This window comes from Hemicordylus capensis, chromosome 2 (assembly GCF_027244095.1).
Source record: "Hemicordylus capensis ecotype Gifberg chromosome 2, rHemCap1.1.pri, whole genome shotgun sequence".
Lineage (NCBI taxonomy): Eukaryota > Metazoa > Chordata > Lepidosauria > Squamata > Cordylidae > Hemicordylus > Hemicordylus capensis.
Window position 1 is genome coordinate 244465400 of NC_069658.1, and position 17433 is coordinate 244482832.

The 17433-nt window shown below is 44.7% G+C and overlaps 1 protein-coding gene across 2 annotated transcripts in view; it reads right to left on the reverse strand.

Annotated features, from left to right (window-relative positions):
- LOC128344816 (zinc finger protein 420-like) overlaps positions 1-9740 on the reverse strand; it is a 30778-nt gene extending 21038 nt beyond the window's left edge. The window contains exons 1-2 of one of the 2 annotated variants that reach the window (XM_053295722.1): positions 9530-9740; positions 6103-6201 (exon numbers count right to left, since the gene is read on the reverse strand). The gene's annotated coding sequence lies outside the window, so the exon portion shown is untranslated. The remainder of the gene's footprint in view (positions 1-6102; positions 6202-9529) is intronic. The other variant, XM_053295723.1, reaches the window with a different exon arrangement.
- Positions 9741-17433: the final 7693 nt, after the last annotated feature.

Here is a 17433-nt window from a genome sequence, read left to right on the forward strand (position 1 = left end):
GGGGGGTGCTGGGGTGGCCTAGAGCGAGTGGTAGTGTAGTGCACATAGGGTGCCAACCACCCCCATGGGGTACAGGGTTCTGTTGTTTCAGAGGTATTCTGAGTGTGGATTCTATGATAGCTAATGAGATTTTCAATGAAACACCATGAATCCACTCTAATTTGCTATATCGGGGGTGATTCGGTTCGGACCCAAATCACCCGAAATTGCTCGTTTCGGGCACAGATCGATCTGTGCCCAAAATTTTTTGTACATCCCTACTGAAGATATCTGGGTCTCTAGGCAATTCATTGGAAGGCTATGACCCATGCCTCTGCCCCAATGAGGTGCTTGTAGGAACAGAAGCCCCATAATGGATATAATTAATTTTGTATATATTATTCAACTCCACACCTTCCTGGTCCTGCCTCTGATGTTGGTACCAGAACTGATGTTCTGCTGAGTTTTCCTCATTATGTCTTTGCACTGGGTTGCCTGCCCCTGCTCTGCCTTCCACAGATTCAAATATATGACTATACTTTGCATATATGTAGCATTTCTTCATCATTTCTGAACATGATTTGTCATCCCCATACTGGAGGTCAATTCCTGACCTATGTTTGTTCTCTTCTATTCCAATTTCCACAGGAAGAACCTCAGCACACCAGTGTGGACCTCTCTCATTTATCCTTGAGCTGCCTATAGTCTGAAGCTATATTTGGGAGGTGGCGCATGGAGAACCAAAACCCAACAGGCCCCCCAATAGGGGAGGAAACAGGAGATGGCCCTCATGACATCCAGGGGACAGCACTCCTCAGTGATCGTACAGCACTCTTGGCTACTTCCAAACAAGGCAGTAAAGCACGCCAATCTAAGAAAGAAAGGGCTGTGAGGTACCTCACAAGACAACAAACACTTTGTGGAGCACAGAAAACAGATAGATGCTCAGTGTATGGCAAAACCTTCAGGAGCTGCTCACACCTTAGTAGACACAAACTAATTCACACAGGAGTCAAACTATATGTGTGTTCTGTGTGTGGAAAGACCTTCAGATATCTCCAAATTCTTACTCAACATGAAAGAACGCACACAGGAGTGAAACCATATACATGCGAGCAGTGTGGAAAGAGCTTTTTTCTTATCCGATACCTTGTTATCCATTCAAGAACCCACACAGGGGAAAGGCCATACACATGTGAGCAGTGTGGAAAGAGCTTCATTCATAACACTGATTTTACTAGACATCAAAGAACCCACACAGGGGAGAAACCATATACTTGTCCGCACTGTGGAAAAAGCTTTGCTCATTAAAAGCATCTTGCTGGACATTAAAGAACCCACACGGGGGAGAAACCATATACATGTTCGGAGTGTGGGAAAAGCTTCACTCGGAAACCTGATCTTGCAAGACATAAAAAAACCCACAACGTGAAGAAACTATAATCATGCTTGGAGGGTGGAGAGACACACCAACCCTTCATACAGATGAAAGAAACCATCAGAGAGACATTGTCCAAATGCTTGCACTGCAGTGAGTGCATTGGTGATGATTTGAGCCTTTAAATTTTTTTTACTGTAAATATTTTTGTTATAACAGAAATGTAAACAGTTGAGACTACATGGAGTGTGGAAACAACTGCAGTCTCGTCACAGGATTCATTTCACATCAAGGATTCCACACAGGGGTTAGGCACTGTGGAAAAAGCTACACTCGGAAACATCGTCTTGCTAGACATCAGAGAACCCATGAAGTGAAGAAACCATAGACATGTTTGGAGGGTGGAGGGAGTTTTTGTCACTAATCAAGCCTTCATGAACATGAAAGAAGACATAGAAGAGAGACATTGGACAAATGTTCACATTCTAGAAAGAGCTTTGCTGATAAAACAAGCCTTAATGAACGCAAGATGATGTACAGAGAAGAGGAAACCCCTTGACTTCTTGGGCTGCAGAAAGAGTCTCAGTGTCACAACACCTGCTGCTTTCCCCTTCAAGAAGTCCACACAGGTAAAATTCCAGTTTGTTTGTCTTATATGATCAGGTTGGGGCATTCTTTGAGTGTCCTATATTTCTGAGCCTTGGAAGCTTCAGGGTCTGGAGCACTTTTAAGTGGTTGCTCAGTGAGGAACTCCATGGGCTTTTATCATGTTTGGTGGTTTTAATTGTGTCTTTTAGTGCGCTGGGTTCAATGTTTCCAAATGCTTTGATTAAAGGGGGGTGGGATGTGACAAGTGAAGCTTTTTCCATTGGTGGAGTAATTGCAGCTACAATTTTCTGGGAGATCTGAGATTTCTACCAATAGAGAAGACCCATTAATAAAATTGCATTGAAGGCTGTTCTGTCAATTGAATAGGCCAATTGTCAAACTATACCAGATATTACATCTGATCATATCCCCAGTTCTGAATTCACAAGGAAGAAAAGAAAAGTAGAAAAAATTTTCTCCTCCAGCATTCAGCTGCATTGGAACAGATATATTTGCTGCTTCCTACATTTTTAAAATATATGTATATCAATATTTGAATGTATTTGCTATACTTATAAATAAAGTTGGTTGTGTATTTTCTCATTATGTAGTCAGGTGGTCTATGTAACAATCCTGTTTCTAGCCAATGCTAGTTGCTTGCTAATTGAGCAAAGAGGTGCCTTTTAAAAAGTGGTGATTCACTTTATTGAGCAGGGGGAGAGCAACTGGCCCTATCCATCCCCAGCACAGCATTCCTCTGGTAGTGGTGTGAACTGAACCGGACAGGGGATGGTGCTCTTACCCCTCCTGCCGCGTTCCCCCCATTGGCGGCGCTGTCATTTGAAATGGTCTGGCGGGGCGGCAGTGTACCCAGTGTACACCCTGTCACCTCCTCGGACCGCAAGTGCCTGGTGCACATGTGCATAGGCTGCCACCCCATCAGACCATTTCAAATGACAGCGCTGCCAGTGGGAGAAACACAGCAGGAGGGATAAGAGCACCCTCCCTCATCCTTAAAGATATTCTCCCCACCACCACCTTTGAACTGGCCAAACCACAGGAGATTCGAACTGGTTCGGAGGCCCGTAAAAGGGCCTCCGAATCAGTTCATGCATATCCCTATCCTCCGGTAGCTGTTGTTGGTGTCTATCCTATATTTCTTTTTAGGCTGTAAGCCCTTTGGGGACAGGGAGCCATCTTATTTTATATAAACCACTTTGGGAAGTTTTGTCAAAAAGCGGTATATCAATATATGTGGTCGTCTTAGTAGTAACTGCTGCCAGGAAATCCATAACCAGGGTATGATGACAAGAGCTCATCCCTGTTTTTCACCCAACCAAGAGCTGCACAACTTTAGCTCTCCAGGTGGTTGTGGACTGCAGCTCCCATCATCCCCTGTCACAGTGGCCAATACTCGGGTATGAAGGGAGTAATAGGCAACAACTGCAGGAGGATCAAAGTTGTTCAGCCCCGGCCCCAGCCCATACCTGGTATCTGGTAGGGAGACCCTCTCTGTACATGCAGGTGAGTGTGTCATGGTGGCTCAGACTTTTGGAGCTATGGGGCGGGGGGGGCAGGGAGACAAGACAACCTCCATTAAGGCAGTCCTCCTCCTTCCTCTTGTGTGGTATTTGACCAGTGCAAAGGGAGGGGCCTGGGACTGGGGTGGGGCAGCTGGCTTTATTTAACTTCCAGAAATTCACATTTGCAGTAGTAGAACTACCTCATCCGACTCCCTTCTGGCTTTCCGATTGCACTACGCTATCCAGGAAGCTAGAAGAGGGAGGGAAGCTCAATAGCATTGTGCGTTGGGAAGCCAAAGGAGAGTTTCCTCCACAGAGCTGGAGAAGCTGAGAGCTGAAATGATGCTGGCTGCTGTTCCACCTCCGGTGCTCGTGTGAAAGTGAGACTTTCTTTTGAGTATGAGGGCAAACCTTCCAGGAACCATTTATCCCAATCAACACCCCTTGCCACCTCCTGCCTGAAACCCATCCATGGTGGTGGGGGTCACCCTTCTTGGCATATGCAAGCTCTGTTGCAGGAATTAGTGAAGAAATGTGCCTCTGAGCATATGCAAAGTTAAAGCCTGGAGGAATTTCCATATGCATCTTCCTGGCAAGACTTGAAGAGGGAGTTCCAAAGGTCTCTAAGGAAACCTACTAACCCCTCCCCCCCACACTGGTGGAAGAGAGAGGCAGCTTTTCGCCATGTAATTTGGACTGTTGGACAATCACTGCCTAGTTACAATGGCAACCAGGTGCCGAAGACATTTCCACGGACAGGTAATGGCCCCAAAAGGAAGCAGCAGGCATGATGGAGTGATGTGTGTAGGGTATGGAGTGGGGGGAATCCAGAGAGGCTGGATACAGCAGTGAGAGGGCAGAGAGGAAGGTGGAGAGTTTAAACTGGACTTGGAAAAGCATATTCTACAATTCCATTTTTTTTAAAAAAAATTCTGCACGTGCAGCCAGAAAGAATTGCTAGAAGAATAAAACTGCACCTGTAAATTCTCACGTACAAATATTTCTTCAAGGCACAATGATCGATCTTCTGAGGAAAGTCTCTTTTACATATGAATGGGTGCCGATTATTACCAACTGTTATCAGCTTAGCACCAGGAATCAGTGTCTCTTAGCAGGGGAGGTAGAGTCATGCCTTCTCTGAAAAAGGCACCTTGTTTTAAAGTATAGAAGTAAGAATAACTTTTTAAAATCAACTTGATTTTCAATTCATCAGAGCATGGGATTGGCACAGGTTCCCCTGGTTAGCTTAGTGGTTGGGAAGGAGAATTGGACTTGGATTCCTTTCTGAGCATGGCTCCACCATGGTCTTCAGAGCAGTGGAAAAGAACTGCTGATTCAGGTGCTGGAACACGATTGCCAAGAGCTCCAAAAGGATCTCTCCCAGCTGAGTCAAATGGCAGGTGCAGTTCAATGGAAGTAAGTGGAAAGTGATGCACGTTGGAGCTAAAAATGTCCAAACTTCACATATATGCTGATGGGGTCTGAGCTTGCAGTGACTGCCCAGGAAAAGTATGGAAGCAGGGCAGGGGGATCCAACCTGCAGGTCTAGCCCTGGACCTGCAAGGAAAGGATCTTGGATGGCTGCAAGGTGACATAGATGTATGGGCTGACTTAGAGGGCATGTGGGGTGTGCTGCTTGTACAGCCTGCCTGCAGGTCTAGTCCTGGACAGTCCCTTCCTGTGTGTTTTGCCTCCCTCACTGGGATTGCAGCCCGGATGATCCCCCTGTGCCATCTAAGAGGTTAAGGCAGCCGCCCATCATGATCCACTCCTAAGGAGCTTTTAACCAGGACCGTGTGGATGGTGCACCACAGCCACTTGGAAACAATAAGGTGTGTTGGGCACACCTAGGTAATTATGGTGCCCAGACTGAACCTCCATTAAAAAAAAATTCAGCTGCCGTGTGTCCGAGGGGTGGCTGCTGGGTGGAGAGTGCTGAACAGTCCTCCCACCACCACACTGGCAGTTGCTGGAGTGAGCACTGGGCCTGTCTGTATGGCCCATCAGCTCTTTCTAACTGTGAGGTGCACCTGCACAGTTGAGAGACATAGACGCAAACCCTTGACGTCATCCACTGCTTGGCTGATCCTCTGGCAGCCACCCCTGGCAGCAGTTGAAATATTTTTTTAAAAAAAACCTGGAGGTTTGGTGTGGCAGTGCAGGCGTGGAAGCCCCATGGCCATTTAGAGCCCCACCCCACCCCGCACCTTGGAGGCCATGGACCAGCACCTCTGGCTAGGCACAGCCACTGATCTTAGTTAATCTAGTTTCCAGGGCCAGAAACATTGTTGTGTGAATGTTGCCTATGTAGTGGGTGAAACATTGGTGGGTTGGATCCACCTACCCAACTTCCATACTTTGGCACATCTTTGTCACTGCCTTTTTGCAGCACTGAAGATGAAACATACAATCTCTGCCCCACTCCTGCATTTTTTAAAATAAAAGCCTGCTCCCATTACTGGTCTCCTTAATGAGAGGTAAGCCTGACTACTGTTAACGAGACGTCCTCTGAAGAAGGGGGAAACCATAGTTGTGGGGGAAATAAGGTTCTGCATTCGGTCAGGTGGGCTATTAAAAAATGGCCACTATCTGCAAACCTTCGAACACAGCTCTTTAAATGGTCAAAAGTCAAACCTCAAAACCTTGGAATGTGCCTGCATGGCAATCACTGGAGCTACTTCTCTGAAACTCGGCAGGCTTCAGGCCTCAGATGTTTCCTCCACGAATCATATCCTGCAAGGGAAAGGGTGAGGTGACCCTAAAATCTGAAGTGTTTTCATAAAAGCCTCACATTTATCTTCCTGCAGTCTTGGCTATGTGGTCGCCAGGAGTTAACACCGACTTGACCACACACTTTAGTCTGGGTGACATCATGCCCTGCAAAGAAACTAACATATCTGCAACTTTTCTCCAGCTCTGAGGTAGGGAAAATGTTGATGAAAAGTAATCTGAACTTGAGGGCTATATTTACAGGAACTCCAACACCTATCTGCCTGAAAGGTGGTGCTATAATGGACACAGAAGGAGATACCTAACCTGGATTTTTCACCCCACCCTGTGAAGAAATAGAAAATGCAGCCATTTTGATGTTTTTTTTTCTTTTTTCAATTTAGGATCATTTTATTGAAGAATTGCTGTATCACTTTTTTGATCTAGTAGTATATTGCTTATTCATCCCCTTGGTGAAGAATTGCAATTTAACTTAAAGTAAAGGTAAACTGTGCCATCAAGTCAGTTCCAACTCCGGGCAATCACAGAGCCCTGTGGTTGTCTTTGGTAGAATACAGGAAGGGTTTACCATTGCCTCCTCCCGCATAGTATGAGATGATGCCTTTCAGCATCTTCCTATATCACTGCTGCCTGACATAGGTGTACCAGTGGGAATTCGAACTGGCAACCCCTTGCTTGATAGTCAAGCCTTTCCCCGCTGATCCTTACAACATTACAAATCCAGAAAATGATGATCTCAACAACACAACGTATGCTGTTATTATGTTAAGGACTCTTAAGAGCAGCTTTTCTAACCTATCTTTAATATAATCTAAACAAATTGTTCTAGTAAGAACTAAACTGCTTATTTTCCTTTCACTGTTCCTACAGCTGTACCAAATTTGGTTCAAATCAGTTAGATGGTCTACAAGTTAGCCCACTTGCACCTCAAACATACATGCACCACCATCACGAATCGGGGTGAATGACATCACAAACTACACCGTTGAGGCAGAGGCATATCTAGGGAAAATAGCGCCTAGGGCAAGCACTGAAATTGCGCCCCTGTCCAAACAGGGATGATGGGACTAGTAGTTAACAAGAGCTGGAAATCCCTGTTAAAAGGAACACTGTACCATCTAGACATGGTTGTTGATCAAAACCTGAAAACATGAGCCATTTTTCTTAAAGACTTAGAACAACAGTCAGGAGTTATGTGAGGATTCCAGTGTCATTTTCTGTCTCATCTCATGCTTTTTAAAAACCATGACTTTGTCCTAAAGGATCACCTGCCCAAACTCCTGACAGCCTTTGTCTTGTGATGACAGTTGGCTCATGATGGGGTATATGTGCATTCACCACACTAGTGCTTACTTTGGCACCAGGAGGGAGGAGGATACAATAGTTTGCCACACCAGACAGAGGCATTTGCAACAGGAGCAGACAGCCAAGTTCTGCCAGGGCCAAAACCAGCCCCTCCCAGACTAAGAAATCATTGTCATTTGCCCCTTCCTGTCACAAGCAGCGTGCTGTTCTTTTATTATTGACTCTCAGATATCTCAACTCTCAGATATCTCAGTCATGGATGGAAAATATAGGGTCAATTTACAAGAGACACATTTTCTACATGGAAGTTTCTTCTGTGCAGGTGTTGTGCAGAAACCCCTGTGTAGTGATCAATACATATGTATCTATTCCACACAGTTTCTTACAAAAATGACATCCCTACAGGAAATTTTGCTTCACATTAACTAGTTCTGGGTGACAGGCAATGGACAAGAATTTGGCAAAAGAATTTGGGCAGTATAAAAATATGTTAAATAAATAAAATAATATGATGTTCCATTTACCAAGAAACACAGATAATGTAAGCATAAAGCTGGATACAACAAAGCAGGAAGTGCATCAGAGACCCTGGGCAACAGCAAGGTCTTTTATATCTTGTTCTATATGGAAGGAACTATCATATTTGCAAGGAAATTCCTGTCTCTAAAAGTCATTTCACTTTATGATATACATATATTTAATTAAAGGATAAGCAAAGTACAGTGTTTAAGAAGCAGAGCCCCACACACCCAGTTCTTTTCCCTATGACCAGAATAGGGTCATGTTCTACTGGAAAATCTCGTATGTTTATGGATAACTTTCTACTGAATTTTACTCTTAGTGGAAGCAAGCTAGGTGTATTATTTATGTTTCAAAATCTAAATCTAGATCAATTTGCTTGGATTAATATTGAACACACAAAATTTGAATCTAGATTAATTTTAACCTGCTCCTTTGAAATGAAATTACATTAATATAAATGTAAAGCTGGCTTTATTTAACTGAATGACTATTTACATTTCAATTATTTTTTAAATCATATGAAGTTCAGAATAATATCTAATTCAGCAAAGGAAATTAGTTAATTTTAATTCTGTTTCACTGAATATAAATTTTTGGCAATTTGAGGGAAGCAAATGTTTACATCAATTGCAAACATCTTGTATTTTTAGAGCTAAATGGCTATTTATAAAAATAATCTTTATTATGGTCGTTGACCAGCACAAGTTGTAAAACAGTAATACTATACAGTAAATGCAATATAAAGAAAGTGTTGCAGTATTACGGAGATTAAAATTGATGTAGCATTAAGACTGAGGGGGAGGGAATCTAAAAATACAAAATTTTAAAACATGATATAAAACACAAACAGAATAGATAAAATGCATGTAAGCTAAAAAGGACTCAGCCAAACACTTTGTTTCAGTCAAAAAGCAGTATAAAATCAGAACAAATTTAAAAGAGGGGATAATCAGCATTCTATGGGGTCCTGCTCAGCACAGAGTCACTGAAAATGCTAGTAAAATACTAGTGAAATAGATTAAAATAAAAGGGCAGCTTATTCCTGCTTATTGAACAATTACAACTCCAAACACAGCTCAGCTCCCAATCTGGGAGGAGATATACAATTCAGGGGCTCTATAAAGTGTTAGCATTGAATTAGCTACTTTTAAGCTGGCAATACCTATCCCCACATGCCCAGCTACAACTAGCCGAGATATGAGTACAAATTGCTCTGGCATTGTGTCGTTTATTTGTCCATTTTTAGGCTCTTCCGAAAGCGAAGGGCTGCACTGCAAAATTTGGCTACCTGTCTAGTGGAAGAGGAATTACTTCCTTCCAGGAGCCTGGCAGTCATCTGAGGTAGATTGAGACCTGGGAATTTGACTGTCAGAGGGTGAAGGAAATCCCGGCGCAGGTCTCTGTAGAAAATGGCTATTTAGTACAATGTGTTGGATGTAGAGAATTTTGAATTCATAAAAATGAAAGTGTAAATCAGCTTTCTCAGTTTAAAAGCTGCACCTACCAAAATTCCCTTCCTCCATATACAACTAAAAGGAAGGCACTCTCTCCTCCTTTGCAGCTGAGCACTGGATCTGCAGCCCTGTTCCTTCCTTTTCCCCACCAGCAATGGGTTTTCCCTTCTTCTATACAGTCAAGGCTTCCTTTCTCTTCCTTGAACTCACCCTCTTCTTGCAGGATTTCCATTGAAAAACCTCCTGCCTTGCAAACTGCAAGCCACAACTGCTCACAGGTTGGAAAATGCAAACACAAGGTTTTTTTTTTTAACAAGAAGGAGACGGGACAGGATGGAACCTGGGGAACATTCACATTTCTGGACCTCTCTAGGCACGAACTCTCTGTTCATTTAACTCTTTCAGCCTCTCCTGAAAAACTAGTTTGTTACAGTTCTCTTACATTTCTTTTATTGCATACATTTTAAAAAAGAAACAAACGTCCTCTGCGGGGGCAGGGGGGAAGCATCAGCCTGAGAAAGCACTCAGATATAATTTCTTTGAGACTACTTGAGAGCAGGCGGGGCACAGGCAATTTACTTACTTTGGACTCTGCGGTGGGTCAGAACTTGCAGCAAGAACATAAGATGAGACAGCAGGACAGGCAGTCGTAGTGCTTGCAAATGGGAACAAGCAACCCCGCCCAGGTTACTAGGATGCCCCCTCCCCAACACTTGTCAGTGTTTGCTGCCTGAAAGCAAGCCCTCAAATGACTCTGAAGAACTTGCTCAGGCTCCTTGGAGCTTGAGGCCATGCCCCTTAGATGTCACATGCAAAGGGGAGGGGCCTCAAGCTCCTTGCTCTGGCTCTTTGGAGCTTGAGGCCATGCCCTCTTTGACACCACACGCAAAGAGGGCGTGGCCTTGAGCTCTGAAGAGCTTGAGAAAGCTCTTTGGAGTCATTTCAGTCAGAGCTTGCTGGCTGAAAGCATCTATTCTTCCTTTCTCTCCCTCTCCGGAGGAAGAGAAAGGGGAATAGACACTTTCAGCCAGCAAATGCTGGCCGAAATAAAAGTGCTCGCTGGGGGGCGGGCGCCACGCCAGACCTCAGTTAGGGCGGGGGTGGGGCATGGCAGGCAGTTTGCGCCCTCCCTGCAATGGCGCCCAGGGCACGTGTCCTGCCTGCCCCACCCTCGTTATGCCCCTGCTCCCACCTCTTGCACTACCACTGGGGGAATCAGACACTCTAGCTACCTCTTACCATTTCTCTTTCTCCAGGCAGAGATTCTCTTTCCTCTTGGAAGAAACAACAGCTTTTCACTAACCCAAATTCCCACAAAACTAACCAGGATCCAGTCCCAGGGAAGAAAAAGACCTACCAAGCAGCTATTCCAAGGAAGGACATAGAAAGTACATGCAAAAGAGCCATCCCCACTGTGCTCAGATTAAAAGGTACCAGCTGTTTTTCATTTCTATGAGATTTGCAATGCTTTCTAGGAAATGTAGTTCACAGTAAGAAGAAAGCACAGGTACCTGGGAATCCTGGTAAAAGAACTGAAATCAGAACAGCCAAGGGTGTTTGTCTCCATTCACTCTTCCCCATTGATCAATTATCTTCCTGTTTTTCTTTGTATTCAATTGTTTTTTCAGCTTTCTACATGTGTGAAATGTGAGGTCACATTTCTACATGTGAGGTTGTTTCTATTACAAGTGTTGAGTGTTAAGGCTCTTCCAGACAAGTTACTTTTTTGCACTTCTGTGGTTTTCTTGATTGACCTGCATGCAGAAGAGAAATTGAGCTTCCACAGAGAACAGTTCTCAGGGTTTTCTTTTTCATGTTCATAGCACCGTTTCCCATTCGGCCTAGGGCTCTGATCACTGCTGGTTGGTTATCTGTACCTCCCCCTCTCTCAAGCACCCAAATGTGACTGCTGTTTAAAAAAAAAAAAGTCTGTTGTCATCTACTTCCAGTACACCGAACCTTTACAGCATTCCTCCCACTACTTTTAACTTCTTTTGAGGCTCCCATGAAACAATGGCTGCATTAACATGTAGCTGGTCAATGACCCAATAAACTTATATATCTTAACGTGTAGCACGGAACCGTTTCATGGGTATTACATCTGAACACAGGGAAATACAGTTTGGTGTGGTGATGAAACTGAGGGTTCAGTCTTTCAACTCCAATCTCAACCCTCAGGTTGTAGTGAGTTTCATTGCTCCTCCCTCAACTCCAGCTGTGATTGGCTCTGTGGGCTGTCCTTCATGGAAGAAGGAAACTTGCACAGTCATCTCCCCCTCTTCTCTGCAGTCTTACTGATTGCTGAGAGGACACTCTCCCTGTTGTTCAAATGCAGACAGCAGAGCAGCGGGAGTGGGGAGCAGAACCACAGGCCCACTGGATCCGCAGTTCCACATGGCGTGCGAATGCTGCCAATGTTCAATGCAGTTGGAAGTGTCTCTTGTTTCTATTGACGTGATTGCTAATTGTCGGCTAAGCGCTTCCTGAATTGCCCCCCAATTGTTCCCCTTTAATGATTTGGCTGCAATCTTGTGCATGTATATAACTGAAGAAAATGAGACTTACTTCTGAGTAAACATGAGAAAACACACACACTTCAGAAATCAAGTTAACATTTTTATTAGCCTACTTTCCAATAGGCTTATGAGATCACCCAACATTCCGTGTGCATCCCCACCATCAACATTGCAATGCTTGGAGCAATATGAACCAAATCGGGTACAGCTGTAGGGACACATAGGATACAACCTCAATGGTGTAGTTTGTGATGATGTCATTCACCCTGATTCAAGATGGTGGTGCATGAATGTTTGAGGTGCAAGAGGGCTAACTTGTGTGGACCATCTAACTGATTTGAAGCATATTTGATACAATGTATAGGTACTGGATCAAAAAATGTGATACAGCAATTCTTGGCTAAAATGACCCTAAATTGAAAAAAGAAAGAAAAACCCATCAAAATGGCTGCATTTTCTATTTCTTCACAGGGTGGGGTGAAAAATCCAGGTTAGGTATCTCCTTCTGTGTCCATTATAGCACCACCTTTCAGGTAGATAGGTGTTGGAGTTCCTGTAAATATAGCCATCAAGTTCAGATGACTTTTCATCAACATTTTTCCTGCCTCAGAGCTGGAGAAAAGTTGCAGATATGTTACTTTCTTTGTAGGGCATGATGTCACCCAGACTAAAGTAAAGTGTGCTGTCAAGTCGGTGTCAACTCCTTGTGACAACAGAGCCAAGACTGCAGGAAGATAAATGTGAGGCTTTTATGAAAACACTTCAGATTTTAGGGTCACCTCACCCTTTCCCTTGCAGGATATGATTCGTGGAGGAAACATCTGAGGCCTGAAGCCTGCTGAGTTTCAGAGAAGTAGCTCCAGTGATTGCCATGCAGGCATACTCTAAGGTTTTGAGGTTTGACTTTTGACCATTTAAAGAGCTGTGTTCGAAGGTTTGCAGATAGTGGCCATTTTTTAATAGCCCACCTGACTGAATGCACAACCTTATTTCTCCCACAACTATGGTTTCCCCCTTCTTCAGAGGACGTCTTGTTAACAGTAGTCAGGCTTACCTCTCATTAAGGAGACCAGTAATGGGAGCAGGCTTTTACTTTAAAAAATGCAGGAGTGGGGCAGAGATTGTATGTTTCATCCTCAGTACTGCAAAAAGGCAGTGACAAAGATGTGCCAAAGTATGGAAGTGGGGCAGCTGGATCCAACCCACCAGTGTTTCACCTACTATGTTTCACCCACTGCCTGTGTAGCAATGCTTCTATGGAGGCAGCATCAACACAACAATGTTTCTGGCCCTGGAACCTAGATTAACTAGGATCAGTGGGTGTGCCCAGCCAGAGGTGCTCTAACCCCTGGATCTTGGTGCCCTGATCCATGGAGGGGGGGGCCTCCAAATGGCTGAGGGGTCTCCACTCCCTCCCTGCTGCTCCCCCGCCGCACTGAACTTCCAGGTTTTTTTTTTTTTTTTAAATTCAGCTGCTGTGCAGCTGAGGGGTAGCAGCAAGGGGATGAGCCGAGCAGGGGAGGACGTCACAGATTTGCGATTATATATTTCAACTGCACAGGTGCACCTTGGAGTTAGCAAGAGCCAGGGCAGGGGAGGAAGGACTATTCAGCACCCCACTCCCCAGCAATCATCCCTCAGCCATGCAGTGACTGAATTTTTTTTAATGGAGGTTCCACGTGGCAAGAGGCCCGGCAGGGACAGTCCCGGTGCCAGAATTACCTAGGTGTGCCCAGCACACCGTATTATAGCCAAGTGGCTGTGGTGCACCATCCACACGGTCCTGGTTAACAGCTCCTTAGGAGTGGATCCTGGTGGGTGGCTGCCTTAACCTCTTATATGGCACAGGCGGATCTTCTGGGCTGCAATCCCAGTGAGGGAGGCAAAGCACACAGGAAGGGACTGTCCAGGACTAGACCTGCAGGGAGGCTGTACAAGCAGCACACCCCATATGCCTTCTAAGTCAGCCCTTACATGTATGCCACCTTACAGCCATCCAAGATCCTTTTCTTGCAGGTCCATGGCTAGACCTGCAGGTTGGATCCCCTTGCCCTGCTTCACCGTGCATCACTTTCCACTTACTTCCATTGAACTGCATCTGGAGCTCTTAGCAATCGTGTTCCAGCACCTGAATCAGCAGTTCTTTTCCACTGCTCTGAAGACTATGGTGTAGCCATGCTCAGAAAGGAAACCAAGTCCAATTCTCCTTCCCAACCACTAAGCTAACCAGCGGAACCTGTGCCAATCCCATGCTCTGATGAATCAAAAATCAAGTTGATTTTAAAAAGTTATTCTTACTTCCATACTTTAAAACAAGCTGCCTTTTTCAGAGAAGGCATGACTCTACCTCCCCTGCTAAGAGACACTAATTCCTGGTGCTAAGCTGGTAACAGCTGGTAATAATCCGCACCCACCCGGTACAGCCTACTCAGGAATGGCTCCTTCTTTTTCCAAACTGGATGGCAATAACTACGAAACCTGGGCCCTCAAGATGAAAGCGATCTTCATGACAAAAGGAATCTTTGAAGTGTTCATGGAGGGCTGGCCAGCCCAAGATGAAGCTGCTCAAGCCTTGTGGGACAAGAAAAACCGACACGCATATGGCCTTTTAATTTTGAGTATAAGCGATGATTTATTGATCTATGTGGGGGATACTGATTTAGCCTCAGAAGCGTGGGATAGACTGAAAAAGCAATGTGGCCAAGTCTCTGCAAATGCAGATCTTCTCCAGTATAAAAGGCTATGTGAAAGCAAACTGCAGGAAGGGGGAGACTTTGAAGCCCACATAGCAAATATCTTAGAAATTAACAAAAGCTTTTGAAGAGTAACCAATGTGAATTGAATGAAATTATTCTAATTGGGGCAATCCTACAATCCCTGCCTAAAAGTTTTGAACCCCTAATTGTCACTCTTGAACTGTCTCACTATGAACTGAAGGTTGATTCTGTCATGTCCAGTCTGAGAAATTTTGAGCCTCAGTGACTCATCAGCATATAATTCAAAGAGTGGGAAACTCAGAGGGCACAGACCTGGTCACCATGGCAATAAAGTAAACACAGGGATGAGTCATGGTGACAAACAAAGAGGGGAGGAGGAGAAGCACGGACAAAGTGGTTTATCTGAAAGGGAGAGCAATGCCAAAAGCTACATTACCTTAAAAGAGCCAACAAAGGGCTTATCTGAAAGGGAGAGCAAAGCCAAAAGCTACATTACCTTAAATGAGCCAACAAAGGGTCACACTTTCATCCTGGACTCAGTTGCATCCCAGAATATAATCTGTGATCGCATTCTGTTTATCGAACTCGATAAAAGCCACAGATCTGTTGTGACCTTAGCAGATTCAAGGAAGCTAAGCATGGCTGGCAAGAGGACAGCAAAGATACTTTGTGGCTCTGCTGCTGAAACTTATGAGGTTAAGATAACTGATGCACTTTTCGTGCCAGAGATGCAAGTCAACTTGATTTTAATTGGGCATGGACTCAAGAAGGGGTGTAAAGCAATTTTTGAAAATGAAGCATGCTACATCTCTAAAGGTGATGAGTTAATCATGACTGCCCACATGCGGGATGATGGACTTTTTGAAGTAGACTGTGCTACTGCACAAGCCCACCAGATGCCTCTGAGAAGCCCACAGGCAGGAGTTGAGGGCATGCCCTCTCTCCTGCTGTGACTTCCCTGCAACTGGGACTCAGAGGCATCCTGCCTTTGAGGCTGGAGGTGGCCTATAGCCCTCTGACTAGTAGCCATTGATCGACCTCTCCTCCATGAAGTGATCCAAACCCCTCTTCAAGCCATCCAGGTTTTTGGTTGTCACCACATCTTGTGGCAGAGAATTCCACAAGTTGTGATTATGCATTGTGTGAAAAAGTACTTCGGTCAGCTGGTCCTAGATTTCCTGGCAATCAGTTTCATGGAGTGACCCCTGGTTCTAGTGTGATGTGAGAGGGAGAAGAATTTCTCTCTCTCCACTTTCTCCACACCATGCATGGTTTTATAGACCTCTATCATGTCTCCCCGCAGTTGTCTTTTTTCTAAACTAAATAGCCCCAGGTGTTGTAGCCTAGCCACATAAGAAAGGTGCTCCAGGCCAACACAAAAATTGTGATTTCTCATGGCACAGAAAATTGGGCCACCGAAGCCTAAACTTTGAAACTGACTCCCAAATGAGGGAACTAACCGAGAAATCAGTGCCAGATTCAGAAGGGGCTGGACAACCAGAACCCAAACTGAGGCACCCACAGAGGCATAACAAAGGGGTTCCACCTAACAGACTCTCACTCATGGCTAAAGGAGGAGAGATGCAAGAACTCACTACATGGCAAGATATAGAAAGGTTGCCAGCTGATGAAGCTGAGAAGTGGAGAAAAGCAGCAATGGAAGAAATTGATTCCTTGCACAAAAATGAGACTTGGAGACTTGTGGAACTACCCACTGGAAGAAAGACTGTGGGATGCAAAAGAGCATCTATGGCTTAAAGCAGGCAGCCAGAGCATGGAATGAAAAACTGAATCAATTACTTAACCAATTAAGGAAGGGTTCATGTAAGGAAACGCTGACCCCTGCCTATATTCTAGACTCAGAGACAATAGGAGGACTTACATTCTGACTTACGTTGATGATTTGATTCTTGCACACAAGGAAAGGCAAGACAGTCATGAAATTGTTCAACACTTGAACAAGGAAATAGAGGTGAAGGAACTCAGAAGCATCTCATATTACCTTGGCATCCAAATAGAAAGAGAAGAGAATGGAACGTTCCTTCTCAACCAAAAACAGAAAATAAAAGATCTTCTAGAATGCCTGGGACTGACAGATGCCAATGAAGTCAGAATGCCAATGGATGCTGATTTCTAGAAGCAAGATGAGGACAGCCAGCCTCTACCAGCCAACAATCAATAGAGAAAGGCAATTGGAAAACTTTTGTACATAGCCACAGTGACAAGGCCAGACATTGCCTCAGCAGTAGGAATCCTGAGCAGAAAAGTGAGTGTGCCAACGAACAAGGACTGGATAGCGGTCAAAAGACTGGGAAGGTACGTGAAAGGCACTGCACATTATGTATTGGAGATTCCAGCAAACAGAAATCCAAAACTCGTGGGATATGTAGATGCAGACTGGGGCGAGGACAGAGCAGACCGCAAGTCCACAAGTGGACACCTGTTCCTGTATGGAGGTGGAGCCATAACTTGGAGTAGTTGCAAGCAGTCACTCATTGGGAAATCATCCACAGAAGCGGAGTACGTTTCAGCAAGAGAAGCGAGCAGGGAAGCAGTATGGATACACCAACTACTATTGGGCTTTGGCATCGAGGAACCAGAGCCCACAGTGATGTTTGAGGACAACCAAAGTTGTATCCAGATTTCCCACATGGAGAAGATGAAATCTTGAACTAAGCATATTCCCATAAAGTACCACTATGTTTGTGACTTACAAGAAAA